This window comes from Oryctolagus cuniculus, chromosome 5, assembly GCF_964237555.1.
Source record: "Oryctolagus cuniculus chromosome 5, mOryCun1.1, whole genome shotgun sequence".
In the NCBI taxonomy this organism is placed as follows: domain Eukaryota; kingdom Metazoa; phylum Chordata; class Mammalia; order Lagomorpha; family Leporidae; genus Oryctolagus; species Oryctolagus cuniculus.
In genome coordinates this window covers 16,698,121-16,722,412 of record NC_091436.1, presented here as the reverse complement: position 1 = coordinate 16,722,412, position 24,292 = coordinate 16,698,121, and the positions used below count along the sequence as shown (strand labels likewise).

General features: G+C 46.0%; 1 protein-coding gene and 1 pseudogene across 2 annotated transcripts in view; one reads left to right on the top strand and one right to left on the bottom strand.

Annotated features, from left to right (window-relative positions):
• Positions 1 to 24,292, top strand: part of AKAP12 (A-kinase anchoring protein 12) — a 113,455-nt gene that overhangs the window by 19,769 nt on the left and 69,394 nt on the right. The window lies entirely within an intron of this gene.
• Positions 14,200 to 14,294, bottom strand: LOC127493325 (U6 spliceosomal RNA; annotated as a pseudogene).

Genomic DNA, 24,292 nt, shown 5'->3' with positions numbered 1-24,292 from the left:
AAAATGAGACAATAATGTGAAACATTAACTAAAAGATAGAGCTTTTGTTTCCTTAGCCCTTGAGTTCAGTATCAGAGTTCTCACACCTGCTAGGTCTCCTCCTAGTCTTGGGGCTAGCAGTGGGTATGAGACCACTGCACAGCTGGCCTTGGCTGTGATGCTGATCAGCTCTCTCTCATGTTTTAAGTTCTGGGATAGTAGACCACTCCTAAGACCCCAGTGTGCTCTGCCTTTCTAGGGGTGTGTTATTATTTGGGGACATATTACTAAGACCTGCAGGTACATGGACAATGACATTTTTAGTGCTCAACCTCTTATGTCAGACCTTCCCCTTTCTCTTCTCAGCCTCATCATGACCTGGAGACAGCTGCTGCCAGGCACTTAGGACTGTTTGGGTGTAGAAGCAGGTCATGTGACCTGCTAAGACTTGCTATCACTTTTCTGATTTGCATATAACAACACCAGGCCCATACAGTCCCCCTTCTGCTTTTTTTTTTTAAAGATTTATTTTAGGGGCAGACACCATGGTGTGGTGTGTTAAGCTGCCACCTGCACAGCTGACAATCCCATATGTGTGCTCTTCTTCCTTTTTTTTTTTTAAGATTTATTTATTTATATGGAAGGCAGTTACAGAGAGGCAGAGGCGGAGAGGTGGGGGGGTCCTCCAAGGCCCTCCATCTGCCAGTTCACTTCCCAGATGGCTGCAGTGGCTGGAACTGCACCAATCTGAAGCCAGGAGCCAGGAGCTTCCTCCAGGTCTCCCTTGTAGAGTGCAGGGTTCCAAGGACTTGGGCCATCCTCCACTGCCCTCCCAGGCCATAGCAGAGAGCTGGACTGGAAGTGGAGCAGCCAGGACTGCACAGGCACCCACACAGGCGGCGGCCTTATCCGCTATGCCACAGCGCCAGCTCCTGCTCCACTTCTGATCCAGCTTCCTGCTGCTCCATGTGGGAAAGCAGTGGAAGATTTCCACCCCTGTGAGAGTCTTCCTGCATCCATGTGGGACACCTGGATGAAGTTCCTAGCTTCAGCTGGCCCAGCTCTGGCTGATAATAGCCATTTGGGGAATGAACCAGCAGATGGAAGATCTCTCACTCTGTGTCTCTCTGCCTCTCTGCCTTTCAAATAAATAATAAAAAGATTGGCAGAAAGAGGGAGAGAGAGATACATCTTCCATCTGCTGGTTCACTCCCCAAATGGTTGGGACAGCCAGAGCTGGGCCAGGCCGAAGCCAGGAGTCTGTAACTCCATCTAGGTCTCCCACATGGGTGACAGGAGCTCAAATGCTCAGGCCTCTTCTACTACTTTTCCAGGCACATTAACAGGGAGCTGGATCACAAGTGGAGCATCCACGACTTGAAACAGGGTCCATACGGCATGCCAGCTTAAACCACTGTGCCGCAACCATGACCCCAGCATTTCCCCACTTCAAGACTTGAAAAACTAGCAGTTAGATCAACATGGCAGGGGGTTGAGGATGAAAGACAACCCCCTTTACAATCAGGGAGTGAAATAAGCTAGGCATTTAGTTGAATTTATATTCACTCTAAGCTAAAATGTGAGAGGGTGCAAATAGACCCTTAGATGCTTTTAAAAAAATTTTTTTTAAATTTTTGTGTATGTTTGAGATTTTATTTATTTACTTGAAAGGCAGAGTTACAGAGAAGCAGAGGTAGAGAGAGAGTCTTCCATCTGCTGGTTCACTCTCCAGCTGGCTGCAGCGGCCGGAGCTATACCAGTCCAGAGCCAGAAGGTTCTTCTGGGTCTCCCACATGGGTACAGGGGCCCAATGACCTGGTCGTAGCAGAGAGCTGGATAGGAAGTGGAGCATCCTGGTCTTGAACTGGCACCCATATGGGATGCTGGCACTGCAGACAGCAGCTTTACCTGCTACGCCACAGCGTCTGCCCCAGACCCTTAGATTCATACTGTGGTCTACCCCGCTCAGAGACCATTGGAGCACAGGTGTCTCTCAGCATCTGAGGGAGATTGGTTCCAGGACCCCTACAAACATCCTGGATGCCCGAGTCTCTTGTAAAACATGGCATAATATTTGTGTGTAACCCATGCGCACCCTTCCTTATACTTACATCATCTCTAGATGACTTACAGAACCTACTGCAAGGTCAGTGCTGTGTGAATAGTTGTCGCACTGTGTGGTTTGGGGAGTAATGACAGGAGAGAAGTCTGCACTCATGCAGTACAGACACAACCCCCTCCCAGTTCTCCAACTACTTTCTACCTGTGGTTGGTCAAATCCACAGATGTGGAATTGGTGTTTAGGCCAGGCTGACTGTATTTAATTAGCTCCCAAGCTCAGAATTCCAGGTTGTGCCATATGCAAATGAGAAGTGTAGATTTTGGTCTTTAAGAGACTCATGAACATTTTCAGGCCTTTTGGACAGGTGCCGGAGCACCGATAATACTTCAGGATTTAGCAGAGTGCACAAAATGCCAAACCATGACCAGTAGTGAGAAGGGGAGTCTGGAATAGGGAAACCAGGTGGTTTTCCGCATGCCAGCCCTTTACCTGTGACAAGTTTTACAAAATAAGTTAGAGATTTATAGAGCAAAGGGCAAGACATTGTGTCTGTAGCCATTGCATGCCACGTTTGATCCCTGTTATCAGGACTGATTAAATTTCTAGAATGCAGCCATCAAGTGACACCATACCTATTCTCATAGATAGGCAAGCTATCATTGTCAATTACTGCAGGCTTTGCATATGCAAAAATAACAGGGGCTGTGGCAGGAACTCAGTAGGAATGTGTAGGATAAGCTGTCTTCATAGCAGCAGCTGAGAGTTCAAAGGCACAGTCCCCGGGCCACCAGATTTCCTGTTCTGCAGGCAGCCGCCTGAATCCTGCTCTGTAGACATTGCTGGATTGCTGATGGAGGGAGTCACCTGAGCGCTCTGTAGCCTGCCCTGTAGGCTCTGGCTCCTCTCCTCAAACGCTAGATCCAGGAACCCTAAAGGGACCAAGCAAGTGAGCATCAGGAGAACAGTGTGGGGCCAGCATTGTGCTGCAGGGTCAAGCTGCTGCTTGTGAGGCTGGCTGGCATCCCACATGACAGCGCCAGGGTCCCGGCTGCGTGCCTGCTGATGCACCTAGGAAGACAACAGGGGGTGGCCCAAGTGCTTGGGCCCCTTTCACCCGTGTGGGAGACCTGGATGGAGTTCCTGGCTCCTGGCCTTGTCTGGGCTCAGGGCTGGCTGTTGTGGGCATTTGATGAGTGAATCATCGGCTAAAAGCTCACTCACTCACTTGCTCTCTCTTCCAGTCTGCCTCTCTCTCTCTCTGGTGCTTTGCCTTTCAAATAAATGAATAAATCTTTAAAAATATGACTATGTGTTCTTAAATATATGTATTTAAAGCGAAATCAAAGCGTTGGCAGCCGTCTAAAAGCAGACAGTGTGAATCTGTAAGCTCTTTTCTGGTTATGTAGGACGTCTTACTCAATACCTATGTTATATGGAAACTTCCGAGTCTATGCAGTGTTTCCGTTTTGGAGCAGACTTGTATTGATGGCTTATAGGGATGTTTTATCAACTCTCAAGTCCTTGTCTTAATATTAGAGCAGGGAAATTGAAATGTGGGACATATCCCGGTTTAGTGTAATGTGGATACCCTGTTAGCATTGTGCAAGGAGGCTGTCCTTACAGCTCCCAGTCCCAGGAGTGGGGAGCATTTGTGTCTAATGATTACATCTCATGATCAGGATGAAAGATACTCAGTCGAAATCTTCTTCATGAAAGTTTCCTGCATGTATTTGAATCTGAATCCTACGAATGGCTGTTCCCAAGTTTTGGAGTACAACTTTCTGAAGATGGCTCTAGTCCATCAGTAATTCCCCGTGCAAGGACGGATGATAATCCCACAATGGCAAGCTGAATCTGAGATACTTTTTGTGTGTTCAAGCTGTGTGTATCCTCCCAGTTATTTAGGGAAGATTTTTAGCTCCGTGTTTCAGACTTGATTGTCTACCTATTCAGTTTCCTCTCCAAAGTTAGTGGGAAAGGAGCTTATTTCCATCTTAAGAATTTGCCAGGACATCTGGGGAGGATTTCATAATTAAGGAATGCATTTCATTTCCTTTAGAAATCAGCGCTGCTTGACTCTGAGTGGTTGTGACGATTTCCCGCTGGCTGGGAAGCACTGTAGCTGTTGGTCGGGATTAGCAGACAGAGAATCCACTGCAGCAGATCTCTTTACCCCAGGAACAGGATTCCTTCCAGAATACTCCCTCCCCTCAGATGCTGGAAAACTTTTAATTCTGAAGCATTTTAGTGGGGCCAGCATTGTGGCCTGGGAGTAAAGCCACCGCCTATGACACCAGCATCCCATCTGAGCACTAGTTTGTTTCCTGGCTGCTCCACTTCCAATCCAGCTCCCAGATCACAGCCTGGGAAAAGCAGCAGCAGACAGCCCAAGTGTCTGAGCCCCGGCCATGCACATGGGAAACCTGGATGAAGATCCTGGCTCCTGGATTCGGCCTAGCCCAGCCCTGGCCATTATGGCCATCTGGGGAGTGAACCAGCAGATGCAAGATCTCTCTCTCTGTCTCTCCCTCTCTCTTGGTCACTCTGACTTTCAAATAAACAAATAAATCTTTAAAAAAATAAAAATTTGCTTTATTAAGATATACTTCAGGTGCTGAACAATTCATAATTTAAGGTCTACAATGCAGTCATTTTTAGCAGGTTCACAGAGATGAGTAATTTTAGAACATTTTCACCCCCCAAAAAATCTCACACCTGTGAGTAGTCATCCAGCTCCCTATCCCCACTCACTCTCAGTCTGCCTTCTGTGTCTCCATGTTTGCCCATTATGGACATTTCACATAAATGGAATCACATATGTGGGCGTTATGTTTAGCTTCTTTCATTTAGTGTAGGAGCTGCAGTATTCATCCATGTGTCAATACTTCATTTCTTTTTTAAACAGTGATCTATTTATTTGAAAGACAGAGGACAGAGAGAGAGAGATAGAGAGAGCTTTCCCTTACTGGTTCACTCCCCAAATGCCTGCCACAGCCAGGATGGGTCCAGGCAAAGCCAGGAGTCTGGAACTCCACCCAGATCTCTCATGTGATTGTCAAGGACCTGGAGACACGGGCCATCCTCCAGTGCTTCCCAGGTGCATTAGTAGGGAGCTAGGTCAGAAGTCGAGCAGCCACTGTGGGCATCCCAAGTGGTGGCTTAACCCTGTGTACCACAGTACCTACCCCACTTCGTTTCTTATTAGTTGCTAAGTAATAGTCATTGTGTGGCTAAACTCCACTTTTGTTTATTCCTGCATCAACTGCTCGACATTTGGATTGTCTCCACTCTTTGGCTCTAGTGAATTATACAGCTGACTGCTGTAAGTGTGTGAGTTTTCATATGAACATAATCTTTTCATTCCTTTTGCGGATTTATCTAGGAATAGAGTTACTTTGTTTAATCTTTTTTTTTTTTTTAAGATTTACTTATTTATTTGGAAGAGTTACAGAGAGAGAGAGAGAGAGATAGAGAGGGAAAATCAGAGGGAGAGAGAGAGAAAGATGTTTTACATCCTCTAGTTCACTCCTCAAGTGGCTGCAACATACAGGGCTGAGCCAGGCTGAAGCCAGGAACCAGGAACTTCTTCTGGGTCTCCTACGTGGCTGGCAGTGGCCTAAACACTTTTGCCATCTTCTGCTGATTTTCCCAAGCCACCAGCAGAGAGCTGGATTGGAAATGGAGCAGCCAGGACATAAATTGGTGCCCTTATGGGATGCTGACCCCACCTGCTATGCCACAAGGTTCGCTCACACTTTTCAAATGACTTATTTATTTACTTGAAAGGTAGGTACAGAGAGACAGAGAGAAATATTTCATTTATTAGTTCACTCTTCAAATGGCCACAGTGGCTGGGGCTGTGCCAGGCTGAAGGCAGGACCCTGGAGATTCTTCCAGATCTCCTACAGGCGTGACAGGGGACAAGCACTTGGGCCATCTTCCACTGCCTTCCCAGGTGCATTAGCAGGGAGTTGGATTGGAATCAGAGCAGCTGGACTTCATCCAGCGCTCAGATATGGGATGCTGGTGTCGCAGGTGGTGGCTGAACCCCCTGTGCCACCACTCCAGCCCCGTTGTTTAATCTTTTGAAGAACTACCGGGTTGTCTTCCCAAGCACCTGCCCTCTTTTACACCCTGGCGCACAGTGTCCGATGCTTCCAGTTCCTCCACATCTTCGCTATCTGCCCTTTGCAATACAGACGTCCTAGTGAAGTGGGGTCACTCTCATTTCAATTTGCATTTCCCAGATTGGCTAATAATGTTGATCCGGTTTGTTTTTAGTGAACTAAATTTCTGATAGTCTCGTATACCAAAGTAATGCAGAAAATTAAAAATGACTTCTGAAATGAATGTGTAAGCAAAAACACACGAGGAATGCAAATGAACATTTTGCACCCTTGGCAATCAGAGCATGTGCTTTTTCTGGCTTGTGAATGTGGGTCTTGCAATCCTGACTTAGTATTTAGATAAGAAGCACCGTTTCTGGATTGGGGAGTTAATCAAATAAAATGTTCCCATGGTGGGGAGGGTTGGGATGGTACGGAGAGTTTCTTTTTTTAATTTAATTTATTTGAAAGACAGACAGAACTCCCATCTGCTTGTTCAGTCCCCAGAGGTCCTCAATGGCTAGGGCAGGGCTGGGCCAGGCAAAGCTGGAGACTGAGACATCCATACGGGTCTCCCACATGGGTGGCATGGAGCCAGTTACTTGCGCCAACATCTGTTGGAACCCAGGCACTCTGATTCAGGATACTGACACGTTAACCCCTACACAAGACGTCCCTCCCAGCGAGGAGGTCTCCTGTAGTTTAAACATGTTTTTCTTCAACAAACACACAGAAGTTTCTTCTGTTGCAGTTACCAGGCATTAGCATTCAGCCATGTTTGCTTCTTTCTCTCATTTACATCCTTTTTTGTTGCTGATTTAGAGTAAGCTTCAGACATCAAAACACTTTGCCCCTAGGTGGTTTGGCAGCTCTCCGTCCCATTCTCACACTGAGATTTAATAATGTCATCGAACACAGAGTTGCTATTCAGGCTTCCTTTTAGTCCTTAAATACGTCTTTTACCTGTGTTCTCAAAAAACTACTTCTCTGACTATAATCAGGTCTCCGCGTTGCCCTTGGTTACGCCTTTTAAACCAGACTATTTCCTTTGTTTTCTTGTTTTTCATGGGATTTATTTTGTGATGAGGCCTGGCCAGTTGTCTTCTATGGTAGATCTGCCAGGTAAACTGTTTTATAATTCGGTTGAGGTTGACCACGCTCGGGTGAGGATGACCACGCTCGGGTGAGGTTGACCATGCTTCGCAGCAATATCACCAGATGACCCTGAGTACTTGTGGTATTGCTCTCACCACGAGTTGTGGGTGCCCCATTGTTGGGGACGCTGAGTTTGATCAATCGGTGAGGGACTTCCACCAGGACACTTCATTATAAAGGTGTGCTTTTCCCTGGAGGATCCTGTAGTCATTTGAAAGTCATTCTTGTGTTGCTGGTTGTATTGTCTTAGCTGGTCCCTGCCTGAATCATTGCAAGGACTCTCTCAGCTATTAGTCTTCTGTATTTTCTTTAAAAAAAAAAAAAAAAAGATTTATTTATTTATTTATTCAAAAGTCAAAGTTACACAGACAGAAGAGAGGCAGAGAGAGAAAGAGAGGTCTTCCATCTGATGGCCACAACAGCCAGAGCTGTGCTGATCCGAAGCCAGGAGCCAGGAGCTTCTTCCGGGTCTCCCATGTGGGTGCAGGGGCCCAAGGACTTGGGTCATTTTCTACTGCTTTCCCAGGCCATAGCAGAGAGCTGGATCGGAAGAGGAGCAGCTGGGACTAGAACCTACACCCATATGGGAAGCCGGTGCTTCAAGCCAAGGCGTTAACCCACTGTGCCACAGCGCCGGCCCCAGTATTCTATGTTTTCAATGATTTCTTCCTTTTTACCTTCTTCTTTCCCCTTTTTCCCTTAAAGTTAAAAACCTTTTTTTCCCTCAGCAGTCAGGTTGTATATTTCCCCCTTTAATTTCAAGCTTGCCTCAGGGAAGGAGACCTCCATTGGGCCAATTCAAAGACCCTTTTGGTAGGACATTTAGCAGAAAAAGAGGAGGATTCTGAAGTTCCTGTTAGACTGCCCACAAGACTTGGTCAAGGTGATTTTTGGCTCCTGAGGACTGGCTGGGTGCATGTGGTGATGGTGATGGCGGGGCCAGCTTGCAGGGAAGTGGGTAACTAGACTCGTAAATCTTAATTTCATTAATGTGTATCAGAAATACATTGTCAGGAATGTTCTCCTGAAAGTTGTGAGTTAGATAATGCCAAAAATAAATCCTGTCCCTGGCAAAGTAGGGCCTTTAGACATTATAAATACGGAAACTAGAAATTATAGAAAAATAGAAGTTCAAGCTCAACACAAGCATTATCACTTCTGTGTGTATGTGTTTAAAGAGTTATCTATTCATTTAGTTGAAAGGCAGAGTGACAGCTCTTCTATCTGCTGGTTCATTCCCCACATGCCCACAGTAGCCAGGGTGGTGCCAGAACTAAAGCCAAGGGCTGGAACTCAATACAAATCTCCCATGTGGGTGGCAGGGTCCCCATTACTTGAGCCATTGCTGCTACCTCCCATGGTCTGCACTAGCAGGAAGCTGGAGTCAGGAACTGGAGCTAGATATTGAATCCAGGTATTACAGTATGGGATGTGGGTGTCTTAACCAGTAGGCCAAACATCCACCCTCATCTTACAATTTTATGATCAATTTCTAGCTTCAAGGCATTTTTTAAAAAACCCAGGTTCATAGAAACAGTGGTATAAAAATGAAGGTAAGAATTCCAGGTAGACCCCCCCCCCCCCCACACACACAAAGAAACCTTTTATTTAAGGAATACAAACTTCATGCATTTCATAAGTACCACTTTAGGTAGGTATATGGTGATTCTTTCCCACCATACCTGCCCTTCCACCCACACTCCTACCCCTCACCCCGTCTCCCATTCGCAGTCCCATTCTCCACTAAAATCCATTTTTGACGAACTTTATACACAGAACACCAACTCTATACTAAGAGTTCAACAATTTGCATGAATACAAACAAACCTGTTCCTCAACAGTGGAGACAAGAGCTGTTCATAGTCATTGCATCTCAAAGTTAGTTTCACTTCTTTATTTATTTTTTTTAGAAATTTAATTAACTTTAATTAAAGAAGCACCCAAGAGTGATACACCTTTTGTGAGCACTTAGATATAATTATAATACAGCTCTTTGAGGACAGAGGTCCTGCATGGGGAGTTAGTGCACCATGACTCCTGTTGTTGATTTAACAATTAACACTCATGTATGATGTCAGTGATCACCCGAGGCTCTTGACGTGAGCTGCCAAGGCTATGGAAGCTTTTTGAATCCACAAACTCCGTCAGTATTTAGACAGGGACATAAGCAAAGTGGAAGTTCTCTGATGACCCCTTCTTTCCACTGGGGTCTCACCCACCGAGATCCTTCATGTAGGGCATTTTTTTGCCACAGTGTCTTGGCTTTTCCAGCCAGACTGTTAAAGTCTCTTGGTGCATCTGTGAGGCCATATGCAGTCGAGTGAGATGTGTTCACCAGCAAGGATCCCCAAGCTCTTTTCCCAGTCTCGGCTCGCTGTGTCTCTTGAAAGGTGTAAGGTGTTGCACAGAGGGGAGACTGGTGCTGGGAAGAGGTGTCCCTGAAGTGCACAGGTGAAAGTTTTCACTTTTGCTTGCTGTCGGGTGTTGTGTCCTTAGAGTAACAGATGCTTTAAGAATGTGAATATATTTGACTTCACACAGGAGGAGAATTTTGGAAAATCTTCCAAGGAGGTAGCACACAAAAATAGCTGTACTGAGCCCTTCTTACTCAGACATTGCGTTGTGCAAGACTCACGTGGCTGGAGTTCGGATTTTGTTGTAGAAGACATTGGAATGAATCATTAACGACCTTTCTTATCAACGGACTTCATGTCGTTTATGTTGATTCAGAACGTTAAAATGAGAAATCTCTCACGACGTCGCTGTCGCTGGAAGGAGGAAGGTTTTATAGGATTATTTTCCTGCCATCTGTTGTCAGTGGCACCACCTGCACATCCTTTCCCTTCCACGGAATTTATGATGAACTCGCCAAGTTGTACATTTGTATTTTCCACTGCGGGGTGGCAAGGAAGGAGGGCAGATTTTCTTGTTTTTTAATGCCCTTTTGCAGATGAAATCAGTAGACTACCTCATTGACCTGGAAAGTCATTATGTAGACATCCAGACTGGTTTGGTTGAGTTGTTTAGCACTTATCTCTGTAGGAAGATAATAGCTGTAAAGAAGAATCAGATTGAACTTCATTACTAATTGAGGACACCACCAGCCGTTTGTTTTGGTCCAACAATTGTTGGTTAGCAAATGGGTCAGATGGAAATTTTGCCTGTGAAGTTACTTCTGGTAGTGTTTGGCCTGGAGATCTTGAAATTCAATTTTCAGTGCAGAACAATAAATCTTGTCTCTTCATCTTTCCACGTCCTTGAACACCTTTTTAAAAATCTTGAATAGCCGGCGCCGTGGCTCAATAGGCTAATCCTCCACCTTGCGGCGCCGGCACACCGGGTTCTAGACCCGGTTGGGGCACCGGATTCTGTCCCGGTTGCCCCTCTTCCAGGCCAGCTCTCTGCTATGGCCAGGGAGTGCAGTGGAGGATGGCCCAGGTGCTTGGGCCCTGCACCCCATGGGAGACCAGGAAAAGCACCTGGATCCTGGCTCCTGCCATCGGATCAGCGCGGTGCGCCGGCTGCAGCGGCGGCCATTGGAGGGTGAACCAACGGCAAAGGAAGACCTTTCTCTCTGTCTCTCTCTCTCACTGTCCACTCTGCCTGTCAAAAATTAAAAAAAAAAAAAAAAAAAAAAAAAAATCTTGAATAAAATTCAAACGCAGCAAAGCTAAAACTGTAGAAGTTAATTTTAGTAGCATCGTGTCCTGGTGCTCGTAGTAGTTATTGGAAATGAATGCTTTTTGGCAGCGCCAGAATGGAGTTAAAAATGTAGATTTTTTCCCCCCTCCAAGAACTTGCTTGATGTTTGAAAGTGATTAAGACATTTTCATAGGTGCCAGCGTGTTCGAGGCCATGTCTGTGTTTTTTGCTTGGGGCTTTAGCGGAACTGAGAGGAGGATGGCTAATTAATCCCACCTTGCTTAGTCAGCGCCGCTGGCGTGCGTGGCAGGGATGTGAACGCGCCTCCCAGTCACTGCAGTGCGATCACCGGTGGTCAGCACCCCCCCCCCCCCCCAGCCTCACACAAAGAAGCCAGCGCAGCTGGGAGTGGCTCCAGGAGCTCGACACACCAGAGAGCCACGATTTGAAGAAACTTACTTATTTGTTTGCCTCTTTCTTCTCCCTAGGAAGTCATTGCTTTTATGAAAGATTCACATGGCCCATCAGTGTCTTTGTCCCTTTTTATCTCTTTAGAATAAGAAGGTGAGGGGACCTGTCTTTTAAAAGACTTATCATAATGGACTGGTACCTAAGGGTTGAGTTTTTCTTGACAGTTTTGAGGTGGAATTCTTGGCTTGTGCATTTCCACGGGCACAGGCTCCATGGATGCGGCTTAAATCAAATCTTGTTCTTAGTCATTAAGTGAGAAAGCAAACCAACAAACCTGTGCAGTCTTGAAGAGACAGAAGACAATGGACGCGCCTTTCCCCAGGGGTGGTCACTTCTGCAGCTGTCTGAAGGTGGGTTCCGTGCCCTGAGTCCCCCAGTCTCCACTGGAGCCCGTGCAGATGTGATACCCGTGTCTGCAAACGCTGGTGAATGGATGGGGCTGCATAGGCTGGGATGCTCTAATCAGAAATGTGTGTTCTTGGTTTAAAAGAAAGCCTGGCTTTTGTCCTTTTGTGGGGGAGTGGAGTGCTCCTAAGATAACCACACCCATACAGATAAAACTTGGTTTCTGGAACTGCTCCTCTTGAAGAATTTTTAAAGTGCAAAATAACTGGAAAGAGGACTCCTGGCATTTTGTTTTTAAAATCTGAAAGTTTACAATGGGAGAACTTTGTAGAACTGAAATAATCTGAAACAGTACATGTTAGACTCCTTTGGCTCAGTGTGATGCCCGGTGAATGGTAGTTGCCCAATAGGTATTTATTGAATGAGTTTAACTTCAGGTGTTAATTAGAACTAGCCAGTTTCCTTTAAAAACAAAAAATGAGCAAAAGGACTATTGCATACTATTTCCCTGTTTTCCTTGGTGTGTTGTGTTATATTTTAACAGGGCTGTAAATCCTATTTTTCACTTAGCTTTCCCTATATCTTCTTTTTAAACAAATATAAAAGGCATTTTAAGCACTAATAAGAATCAAGGCAAGACACATTTTACGAGTAATGTATGGATTTTGTAAGGATTTATTCTTCTGTTGTATTGGTTTGTCTGGCACTAATGTTTTTCCTAACATTAAATAAAGCTTTGGTCACTGAAATACATAAAATATATTAAGCTTTCCCTTTTCAGATCCTTAGAGAAGAGCTAACAGAGGATATGTGTGTGTGTGTGTGTGTGTGTGTGTATTTTTCTAGCAAGAAGCAAAGATTTCTTCTACTACTGTGGAAGGGAAATAATAGGATCTGTCTATCTTCTCTTTCATATTTTATTTAGAACCTAGGATAATGGAAATGTAGCAGTTAAGGTAGCACTTGAATGGTTCGTGTGTTAATTTCATATTATCTTCTATGTAGAAGACAATCTGTAAGTCCATATGTATTGATGTGGATAGACTTACAATGAAAGAAAACCCAACTGTAGTTTATTATTATTGAAGAAGAATTACAGCATTCTAAGTCCAGTTGGAGGCATTCCTGGAGAAGTCTCCAAAAGATGTGTTGGAGATCACTTGCTCTCTGCAATGATGGTATTGGTGCCACAGCTAATAAAAGACAGTGTCTAGTTTATGACTGAACCTAGAACATTGAGTTTGAATGTGTTCTTCACCAAAACGTACCTCTTTCTCACTTCCTAAGGTTCCTGAGTGCATTTTTCAATAGAGAGTTGCAGTGGGTTTGAAGCTGAGGACAACAAAACCGAACCTGGAGCTCCGACTTTATTGTCCATGCTGCTTTGTTGGCCTCGAAGGCCCCATCCAAAACCTTATCCTAACTCTTAGGAAGACTGTCTTCATTGCTCTAGCATTTTAGAAGATCGCATTCCTTGGCCTTGTTTTTATCAAAATGTGATTTAAAAAAAATGTGGAGATAGAGAAAGACTTCTCTAGTGTGGTTTCTTTTCCTAACAAGGTCTGTGACCTTGCACAAGTAACATGGATTGTTCTAGGTGACCTTGGAGAGGTCCATGCTCCAATGGGTTGGGGCTTGTGTGTGTGATTAACCTAGTCCATGTACATGCGGCTGTCCTTGACCTAAGAAAAATCGCACACCGTTTGCCACGTATCGCGAGAAGAAAACAGCAGTCCGAGCAGATGCTAAAGGGAGAAAAATCTGACCGGGAGAAGACAGCAGGCCAAGGCATTCTGAATGACAGAAACAGAATGGAGACAATGAGCAAGTGAAAGTAAAATTTTCAAACTGTTCTGCAACAACCTTGTTAAAATTATAAAGTTGTACATTGTGGTCGTGAAATGTCAGCACCAAATAAGAAAAGTGCCTGCATTCCCTCCTGTTTTCGTCTGAGACCTTCGTACACGCACACAAGCATCCTCTCCGCACTAGTCTTTCACAGATGCTCGGTAGGGGAATGCCGCTTTGCAGACAGGCGGAGTCCCTTCTGGTTCAGTTCATGCAGACCCGGCTATCTGATTAACAGCTGTAGGTTCAGTGACAAGGATCCGCTCTAATTTATTTAACCAGTCTTTCTACAGATCAACATTTCGGTTGACTGCATTGTTTTGCTATTATAGATAATGCTGAAATGAACATCCTTTCATATATAATATAATGTATATATAATGCAAATTATATCTACTATACCTATTAACTAGTAGCTGTACAAGTACTTCTGTAGGCCTAATTTCTGAGTGAAAAGAAATATCCCACTCTTCTGTTTTTTGCTATTATGATGAATTTCTATAAACTTATTTGTTAACCAAGAAATGATTTCAGCTTCAAAATATGCTGGATACTTTCAGCTCCCAGTTGCTCTCAGCACACACTGTATATAAAAACCTGGAATGCTTCATGAATTTGCATATCATACTTGTATGGGGCCATGCTAATCTCTGTATCGTTACGATATGTGCTGCCAAAGTGAGCACTCTTATCGTTTGAAAAATATTATAATAGTAGATATTTTGCAAAATAACCCTCCTCTCCCTAACTTTATTAATCATCTTTTATACGCATATGCCTTGCAATTAGTTTGAAACACTCCCATTTTGCTTTCACGGATGGAGTAACTATTCCTCCTCTCTCCATGTAATTTAAAAAATAGATTAGCTGATGAAGCCATTCTTGTTATGTGCCAGTGACCACACTGACAGCTTATTTCCACCCCGCAGGAAGTAGCTTTCTTTCTGTGTCCTGCTCTTGCTATTTGCTTTGTGTAAACATGCAGGCTTCATGGCATACTTGCAAGGGTGTGTGCTGAGCAGTTAAGATGTGGCTCTAAGTCCCCGCCTATGCCACAGACTAGAGGCTTAACTTGTGAGCCTCTCTCTACAGACTAAATCGGGGGTGTTTTTATGAGTAGGCTAATCGTGATGCACGTTTGATGAACGAATGACAGATTTCACCTTGGCCACCCTGATTTTGGTGACTTAACTGTGACAGAAGAAGGATAGTGTTCTAAATTTGCTTTGCTTTTTGCTTGTCTTTTGTTTATTAGAGCAGATAATAAGTCCATGTATTTATTCACTATTTAATTTCATTTTTCTAGAGAGATTTATTTATTTATTTAAAAGGCAGAGTTAAGAGAAGCAGAGGCAGAGAGAAAGAGAGGTTTTCCATCTGCTGGTTCACACCCAGATGGCGGCAACAGCTGGAGCTGCACTGATCTGAAGCCAGGAGCCAGGAGTTCTTCCCGGTCTCCCACGTGGGTACAGGGGCCCAAGCAGTTGGGCCATCTTCTACTGCTTTCCCAGGCCATAGTAGAGAGCTGGAACAGAAGTGGAGCAGCTGGGACTTGAACCAGTGCCCGTATGGGATGCTGGCACTGCAGGCAGTGGCTTCACTTGCTATGCCACAGTACTGGCATTCACTATTTAATTTCATGGTATGAATAGTATTTTTTGCCCACTTTATATACAGGGTTCTTATTATTTAAAACTAATGGTTTTTACTTCCACATTTGCAAGTAGTCTCTCAGATCACAGTTTTTTCCCAGACTTTGTCTGTGAGTTTAGTAGTTGGAAACATCTTTCCTTAGAAGTTCCCTCCTGGGGGCTGGTGCTGTGGCATAGGGGTTAGGGCTGCTACCTGCAGTTCCGCCATCCCATGTGGGTGCCAGTGCAAGTCCTGGCTGCTCCACTTCCTATCCAGCTCTCTGCTATGGCCTGGAAAAGCAGTAGAGGAGGGCCCAAGCCCTTGGGCTCCTGTACCCGCGTGGGAGACCCGGAAGAAGCTCCTGGCTTTGGATCGGCACAGCTCAGGCCGTTGTGGCCAATTGGGAGTAAGCCAGCAGATGGAAGACCTCTCTCTCTCTCTCTCTCTCTCTCTCTGCCTCTCCTCTCTCTGTGTAACTCTGAATTTCAAACAAAATAAATAATTTTTTTTAAAAGAAGTTCCCTCCATTGGGATCAGGATTCCCGACAAAGTCTCGGTCTTAACTCGTTGTGTCTTGGTGCTATGGTAGTTTTAAGGCTTGGGTTTTAGCTATTGCGTGTGAGACTGGAACCTGATTTCCTGTGGCCCCTTTCTTTTCTCCACACACATTTGTTCTTTACACAACTTCTGTGATGCTTACTATGTTTTTCGGAGGTTGCTTCAGACACTTCATATATTAACACGTGGAATCCTCTTTTTTTAATACATATTTATTTTTATTTATTTGAAAAGCAGATTTGCACACACACAGAGAAATCTTCCATCTATCCTTTCACTCCCCAAATGGCTGCAATGACTGGGGCTGTGCCAGACCAAAGCCAGGAGCTCGTAGATTCTTCCAGGTCTCCCACATGGGTGCAGGGGCCCAAAGACCTGGGCCCTCTTCTTCTGCTTTCCCAGCTGCATCAGCAGAGAGCTGGACTGGAAGTGGAGCAATTAGGGTGGAACCAGTGACCATATGCTATGCTGACTTCGCAGGTGGCAGCTTTACCCCTATGCCACGATGCTGGCCCTGGAATCCTTTTAAGAGACTTAAGGGGTAGTGGTCTGTTATTCCCACTTTATAGTTGGGGAAACTGAGGCACAGCCTAACTGGTGAAACAGCTTGCCTAAGGTCACATGGCTCTAGTAAGTGGAGCCTGGGTGGGAAACCTGGTGGTCCGGCAGCAGGGACAATGCCATTTCCCTCTGCAGACTAACGCTATAGCAGAATGTGCTCATTTTCTCATTATGGCTTGGTTGCTTATACCCTAGGTTGGACCCTTATGCAGACTCACTCTTAAGATTTGGGAAACCCAGGGCAAGGCTGCAAATGAAGATACATCCGCCATCTGGCGCACTATTGGAACACTATAAAGCAAGCTAACAAACCGTGAAGTAAAATGTTCTTGCCACCATGGTTGACAGTGAAGCCGTCACCACCACCCAGAAGGCCAGGTCTGGAATTAGACTCCTTAGACGCCTGGTCCTTCCATGCTGGGGTGTGTGATACCAGAGTGGCAGCCTCCAGCCTGTCCTCCTTTTGGTTTCCACTCCTGGCTGCTTCTACACCTTGAGGGACCTCCAGCTCATGCATCGGATTTTCTAGCTCCCAAACTCCACTGAAAAGGATGCCTTTTGGCTGCCCCTCTGCTGCAGGGGTGCCTGGGGGAGAGGCATGCACAGGCCCTGGGGAGGCCACAATCCTGGGTCCTTTTCATTTCAGGTAGGTTTGCGCTGTTGGTTCCTGTGAAGGTAGCAGGCAGGTAACAGAGGGCCAGTCTGGGGTTCTGTGTAGTTAGGGGCTCTGTTCCTGGGTTTAATGGCATTACTGGTCAAGTGCATTATTTGAAGCAATTGCTTTCCCCCTAATTCCTGCAGTCTGTTAACTTGATGATCCGTTCCCTGCTGTCTGCATCGTGGTTATGTTATTAGTTTCTGGTGGCTCTTCAAGTTCAGGCTGCTCAGACTTGAATTTGGTAATTATTGACAGTGTCTGATGTTTGAGTGCCGGATGTGTAAGAGTGATGCTGTCCCCACCCTCATGGAGTGTATTGAGTTTTTATGTTGGCTTAGCTCTTATTAACATCCCCAGTGTAGCTTGAATTCTTGTTGTGAACAAATGTTTATGAGAGAACATTGAAGATGTCTTTTTGACTTGGTATCTCAGGACTAAGCCATTACAAAAGAGGGTGGTGAGAGGTGATGGTATAAAAAGGAGGTTGGGGGCCGGCGCCGTGGCTCACTAAGCTAATCCTCTGCCTCTGGCGCCGGCATCCCGGGTTCTAGTCCCAGTTGGGGAGCCAGTTCTGTCCTGGTGCTCCTCTTCCAGTCCAGCTCTCTGCTGTGGCCCGGGAAGGCAGTGGAAAATGGCCCAAGTGCTTGGGCCCTGCACCCGCATGGGAGACCAGGAGGAAGTACCTGGCTCCTGGCTTCGGATCGGTGCAGTGCGCCGGCCGTGGCAGCCATTTGGGGGGTGAACCAACGGAAGGAAGACCTTTCTCTCTGTGTCTCTCTCTCACTGTCTAACTCTATCTTTAAAAAAAAAAAAAAAAAAAAAGGAGGCTGGGCTCTATTTATTTATTTATTTATTTATTTTTCTAAAGATTAGTTTATTTATTTGAAAGAGTTACAGAGAGGCAAGCGTAGAGAGAGAGAGAGAGATAGGTCTTCCACCTGCTGGTTCACTCCTCAATTGGCCGCAACTGCCGGAGCTGTGCCAATCCAAAGCCAGGAGCCAGGAGCTTCTTTCGGGTCTCTTAAGTGGGTGCAGGGGCCCGGGGACTTGGGCCATCTTCTACTGCTTTCCCAGGCCACAGCAGAAAGCTGGATCGGAAGTGGAGCAGCCGAATCTCGAACCGGTGTCCACATGGGATGCTGGCACTGCAGACGGCGGCTTAACCCGCTATGCCACAGCACTGGCCCCAGGGGCTCCGTCTGATGAGAGTGAAATGATAGGCTGGCCAGCAGGACAGATTGAGAACAAGGAGAAAGCTAAGTGGAGTTGTGAGAGGCAGAGAGCAGCTCCTAGGGCGCTGTGTTCCATCCAACAGGACAGGCTGAAGCCTGCGTTAGGGAGAAATCAAGGAATGGGTGCAGACAGCACTGAAAACAAAGGAGAGAGAGGACTTGAGAAGACGCCAGCACAGGACACGGGCACGCCCCTGCTGACCCCAAGTGTCTAGGCTCTTGTAGGAAATTATTCCTTTCCTAGAAAAGAGTAGCACCAAGAAAAGAAACGGCCAAACCACTGACCTGGAAGGTTGAGGGAGCGGGGGACAAGCACAGTGATCTGCTCCTTGTGATCTTGGTGACCTTAATCAACGCTGCCCTAAGCCTGTTGCACATGGAACTTTGTAAATCCCCGCTTTGCTAATGTGGAAGCAAGCATACGGGTGAAGCGCTTCTTTCCAGCTTCGGCATTCTGGCTCAGAGAATGCTTGAGACAGAATTCAGGATACAGAGAGCTACAGGTAAGGAACAGAGACAAGCGTGTTCCTTGGAATTCAGCAGCAGCCACTGACCTAAACCAGCCTCTGGCCTGGGGGTCTTTTTTCCACTGGTGAGTCCTCTTGGCTTTGTTTCAAATACATATTTCAAGTTGATCCTTCCTTCCCCTAGGGTCTCCTCCCTGGTGCCATGCTTCTTTGGGGACTGGAGGAGCAACTTCCTGCCTCACTGTTGGCCTCCTGTAGTCAGTCCCTGCACTCTACAGCAAGATTGGTGGTTTGTGGGTTTTTAGGGCTGTTTGCTTATGGTCAGCTTACAGCCAGTAAAGTGTACAAGTCTTAAGTGTTTAGGTTGGTAAGGTTTTTTTTTTTTTTAAATTTATTATTATTTCATTTATTAGAGAGAGAAAGAGAGAGAGGCCAGTGGAGCTCTCCCATCTGCTGGTTCACTCCTCAGATGCCCACTGATGCCCAGGGCTGGTCTGAGGCCGGAGCGAGGAGCTGGGAGCTCAATCCAGCTCTCCCACGTGGGTGCAGAGACCCAAGAATTTGAGCTTCCACTGTTGCTTCCCAGGATCTCCTCGAGCAGGAAGCTGGAAACAAGAGCTGGAGCCAGAAATCACTCCCATGCACCTGGCTATGGGACACGGATGTCTTAAGCGCTAGGCTAAATGCCCCTAGCTTCATGAATTCTTACATAGTGAACACAGGCACATAACTGCCTCCCCGCTCAGGTTATGTGGAAAGTAACCAGAGCCTTCCAGTCCTCCTGTAGCTCCTTCCAGTTGTTGCTGTCCAAAATGTAGCGACGGTTCTGACTTCCTTGAACACACATAAACAGCTGTGTACACCATTCTGCACGTACAAAGTGATCTCACCCTGTAAACTGAATCCTGCCATTAGCATTGCTCCTTGGCTTCACCCCGACACTGCACCCTCTGCCGTGCCTGACCTGAGATAAAAAGCAACACAGCTAATGTCTTTCTCTTCTTCCTGCCCTTGGTAGTTTTGCCCAGCAAGATCAAGCTCAAACTCACTTCTTACTGGGCACCTTCTGATATCAATACAGTTAACAAGGATCCGCCCCTGTTGAATATTGCATATCACTGCTTTTGGTCTCAGATATGTTGGGGCTTACTTTCGATTTGATCTTCTCATCACAGGGGTTAATCAAGTGTTGAATGATGTCGGGGACATACAGTAGGGTTAGGGCTTATGAAAAGCAGTGGAGACTCAGAAGCTGCACAGAGTGAATGTAGGAGATCAGCGAAGAGAAGGAAACATCAGATGCGGTAGGAGTGTGTAGTGGTCCGCATTGTATTATTCAGGCACTTTCTTTTAAGAATTATGTAAGGGCTGGTGCTGCGGCTCTCTAGGCTAATCCTCTGCCTGCGGTGCTGGTACTCTGGGTTCTAGTCCTGGTCGGGGCGCCGGATTCTGTCCCAATTGCTCCTCTTCCAGTCCAGCTCTCTGTTGTGCCCTGGGAAGGCAGTGGAGGATGGCCCAAGTGCTTAGGCCCTGCACCCGCATGGGAGACCAGGAGGAAGCACCTGGCTCCTGGCTTCGGATCGGCGCAGCGTGCCGGCCGTGACAGCCATTTTGGGGGTGAACTGGCAGATGGAAGACCTTTCTCTCTGTCTCTCCCTCCCTCTGTCTGTAACTCTACCTTTCAAATAAATAAATACAATCTTGAAAGAAAGAAAGAAAGAAAGGGAGAGAGAAAGAAAAGGGGTTTATTTGGTCATTCTTCTGGTGGCTGGAGGAGCTAAACAGTGTGGTACAGCAGTACTCCCGACTACGTCACAGCATGGCTGACAAGCAGAAAGAGTCTGGCCTTGTGCAGAATGGGCAAACTGTATAGGGTGGCCCTGGTTTATAACAATGTGCTCTTGTGAGAATTAACTTACTCCTTGACCCTAGGGCAACGTCCTCAGGACCTACTTACTGTGCACTGGGCTTTTTAATATATATATATTTTAAAGATTTATTTATTTTGAAAGAGTTATAGAACGAGATGGAGAGACAAAGATTGCTCATCCATCTGCCAGTTCACTCCCTAAATGGCTGTGATGGCCAGCACTGGGCCAGGCCGAAGCCAGGAGCCAGGAGCTTTATCCAAGTGTCCCACATGTATCCTGGGGCCCAAGCACTTGGGACATCTGCTGCTGCTTTCCCAGGCCATTAGCAGGGAGCTGGGTTGAAAGTGGAACAGCCAGGACGTGAACCAGCGCCTGCATGGGATGCCAGCATCACAGGCAGCAGCTTAACCCACTGTACCACGAGGCCTCAGCTCTCGATGCTGGTTTGTCTATTCCATATTGAATGGACTATGTAGAGTTTAGGCCCCACCTGCTAGAGCTTCCTGCCTTCTCAACATCGCCACACTGAGGACCGGGCTTCAGGCCTGTGAGCCACCTGCAGACCATCTCCGAGCAGTTACCGTGCAGGAAGCAGTGGAGTGCAGAAGGCTAAGGCTCCAAAACCTTTCATACTCAGGCAGGTAAGTTCCCTTCCCTCCCCAGAGACAACAACTGAAAGCAGTTTTATAGGATATTTTCTGACCTGATTGATATAAAAAACTATTTATATGAATGGATACTGAATGGCTGTTTTCCTGTCTTGGCAATGATTTGCAATATCCAATTTGCTATTTTTTGCCTTGCCAAGAGGTGCATGTTGGAGCACTGCATTTTATGTGTGTGTGTGTGTGTGTCTCTCTCTCTCTCTCTTTTTTTTTTTTTTAAGATTATTTATGTATTTGAAAGACCAAGGTACAGAGAGAGGGAGAGACAGACAGAAAGAAAGAGAGCAAGAAATCTCCATCCTAGGTCACTCCCCACATGGCCACAATGGCAGGGGCTGGGCCAAGCCAAAGCCAGGAGACTAGAAGTCCATCCAGGTCTCCCATGTGGGTGGCAGGGGTCCAAGCACTTGGGCCATCATCTGCTGCTTTCCCAGAATTGGAACAGCGAGACTCAAACCTGCACTCTCGTGGGATGCAGCGGCTTAACCTGCCGTGCCATGAAGTCTCGAGACTGAGTCATTGATTGGGCATTTGCTTGGGGGCCACTGTCTTCCCCGGAGAAGGAAGCTTGCTTCAGGAACAGCACTGAGCTGAAAGGGCTGTTTGTGTTTCAGAGGAAGTGAGCAGGGGAAGCTGGCACCCGCCTCCCCACCTCTGCTCTCTTATTGTACAAATGCATTTCCTTTTGAGGGCTTTGAAGGTCCAAGACCAGCAGCAGCTCGGGGAAGGCATTCCCAGAAGCCCCTGCCACTTCGCGAGGACGTACTGTCCCTAGTTAGATGAAGTGTGGGCTTGCATTCTTGAACAGAAAAATAAGAGTGGGCACTTGGCGTAGTGGTTAAGATGCTGCTTGCGATGCCCGTATCCCGTATCAGAGTGTTTGAGTGCTTGGTGTTTGAGACCTGGCTGCACTCTAGACTCCACAGCTTCCTCCCAATGCATGCCCTGGTGATGGCTCGTGCCACCCACGAGGAAGACCTGGATTGAGTTGCTGGCTCCTGGCTTTGGCCTGGCCCAGCCTCAGCTGTTGTTGCAGGCATCTGGGGAGTGAATCAGCAGGTGCGAGGTCTCTCTGTCTGTCTGTCTAGCTGGCTGGCTGTCTCAAGCTTTCTAATCTCACTGTCTGTCAAATAAATAAAATAAATGACAAAAAATTCAACAAAACAAAGCTCTCCCTTTTTGCTTGCTCAGATGTGAGTATTTTTGGAGACTATTCCACTAGCAATTAAAAGCCTCTACTTCTTGGGGATTGGCACTGGGGCGTAGCAGGTAAAGCTACCGTATGGGCTCCGGTTCAAGTCCCGGCTGTTCCACTTCCCATCCAGCTCCCTGCTAATATGCATGGAAAAGCAGTGGGGGGTGGTCCAAGTCCTTGGGCCCCTGCACCTGCATGGGAAATGCAGAAGAAGCTCCTGGCTCCTGGCTTCTGGCTTTGGATTGGCCCCGCTCTGGCTATTATGGCCATTTGAGGAGTGAACCAGAGGATGGAAGATCTCTCTTTCTCTGCCTCTGCCTCTCTGTTACTCTTTCAAACAAATAAATAAATCTTAAAAAAAAAAATAAAAAAAGCCTATACTTTGTGAAATCGTGGAATTTTGTTTCAGGTTTTGAACCAAGTCATTGAGAAATGAGCCATCTCCAGGGTGATGTCCATTATTTGTATTTATGCAGGTCTGGGCTACCCAAGCTATTTTGTATTCTTGTCCAGGAGTAAAAGCAGAGCAGCTCTCCCATCTTGTCCTAAACACGATCTGATACAGAGAAGAGTGGAGTTCAGAGCCCAGGAGAGTTTGGGTCATCTATTTTACAGAGAAAAACAATCAAACAGGAGGCAAAGCTACTGCCACTGACTCGACCAAGGTCCTACGATTGTCGGTGGCAAAGATGGGGGTAGATATATTTGGTTAAATCACAAACACACTGTGCAGACCAACATTTCCAACCATGAGTGTCAAAATAAATTAAATGCTATTCCAGAGTTAATAAAGTTATAATTTAGGATCACCAAGGGCACCAGAAATATTTAATTCATAGTTTCATTGGGCTTGGAGTACATCACTCCTCCCACCTCCACCCCTTATCCCAACTCCACCCTTCCCCCATATGCTTTGGGAGAGCCGCATGAATTTTTCCTAAATTAATGTCTTAACGAATTGAGTGTGTCTTTGTGGAGAATGAGACTTGGTCTGTCTACTGATAAAGCTAAGAATTAAGGTATTAATGGCATGTCAAGTTGTTCTCTAAAATAGCTGGCAGCTCTGAAAGCTATTTTGAGAACTGTAACTTATGATTTATAAATTAGGTTAATGATTCCTTTTGTGGAAAATGCTCTCGTGTAAGATTGCTTATATTCAAGTCGTAACAAAGTACCTACTGCGAGTGCTTTCTTCGGAGAATGTATCTTTCTGGAGAATTTTTTATTTTTTACTAGGCATTACAGGACACAAATTTTATTTTTTCTGTATTAAATTTGCAGCAGATTACAAAGAATCAGAATCATTTAAATGTGCCATGAGAGACTAATAGCAAGGCCATAATCATTACCTTTCCCAAAATAACCTGCACCAGCCAGCCCCTGAGAACAGATTAAGAGATTCAAGCTGAGCGTCTCCACCCCGATGTTGAGAGAGATGGTGATACAGCGTCCAGACCCCCCACAAATGCATTGTACATGGCAAGACTGCGAATGCATTTTTAATCAGGCAACGCTTTTTGGAGCATTTGCTTATGTATTAGTGTCTGTTTCTTTAGCGACACTTTTCATTTTTCCTCAAGTAGCGTTTCATCTGATATTAGAAGGTTAATGGGGGTATACACTGACTTCTTTGCTGCATAATTACATTTTACTTATTTATTTTCATTTTTACTTGAAAGACAGAGAGACTGAAGGCAAGATCTTCTGTCTGGTAGTTTATTCCCCAAATGCCTGCCAGGGTTAGGTCAGGCTGAAGTTAGGATCCCAGAACTCTATGTGGGACTCCCAAATGGGTAGCAGGAGTCCTTGGGCTGTTACCTGCTACCTCCCAGGGTGTGCATTTGC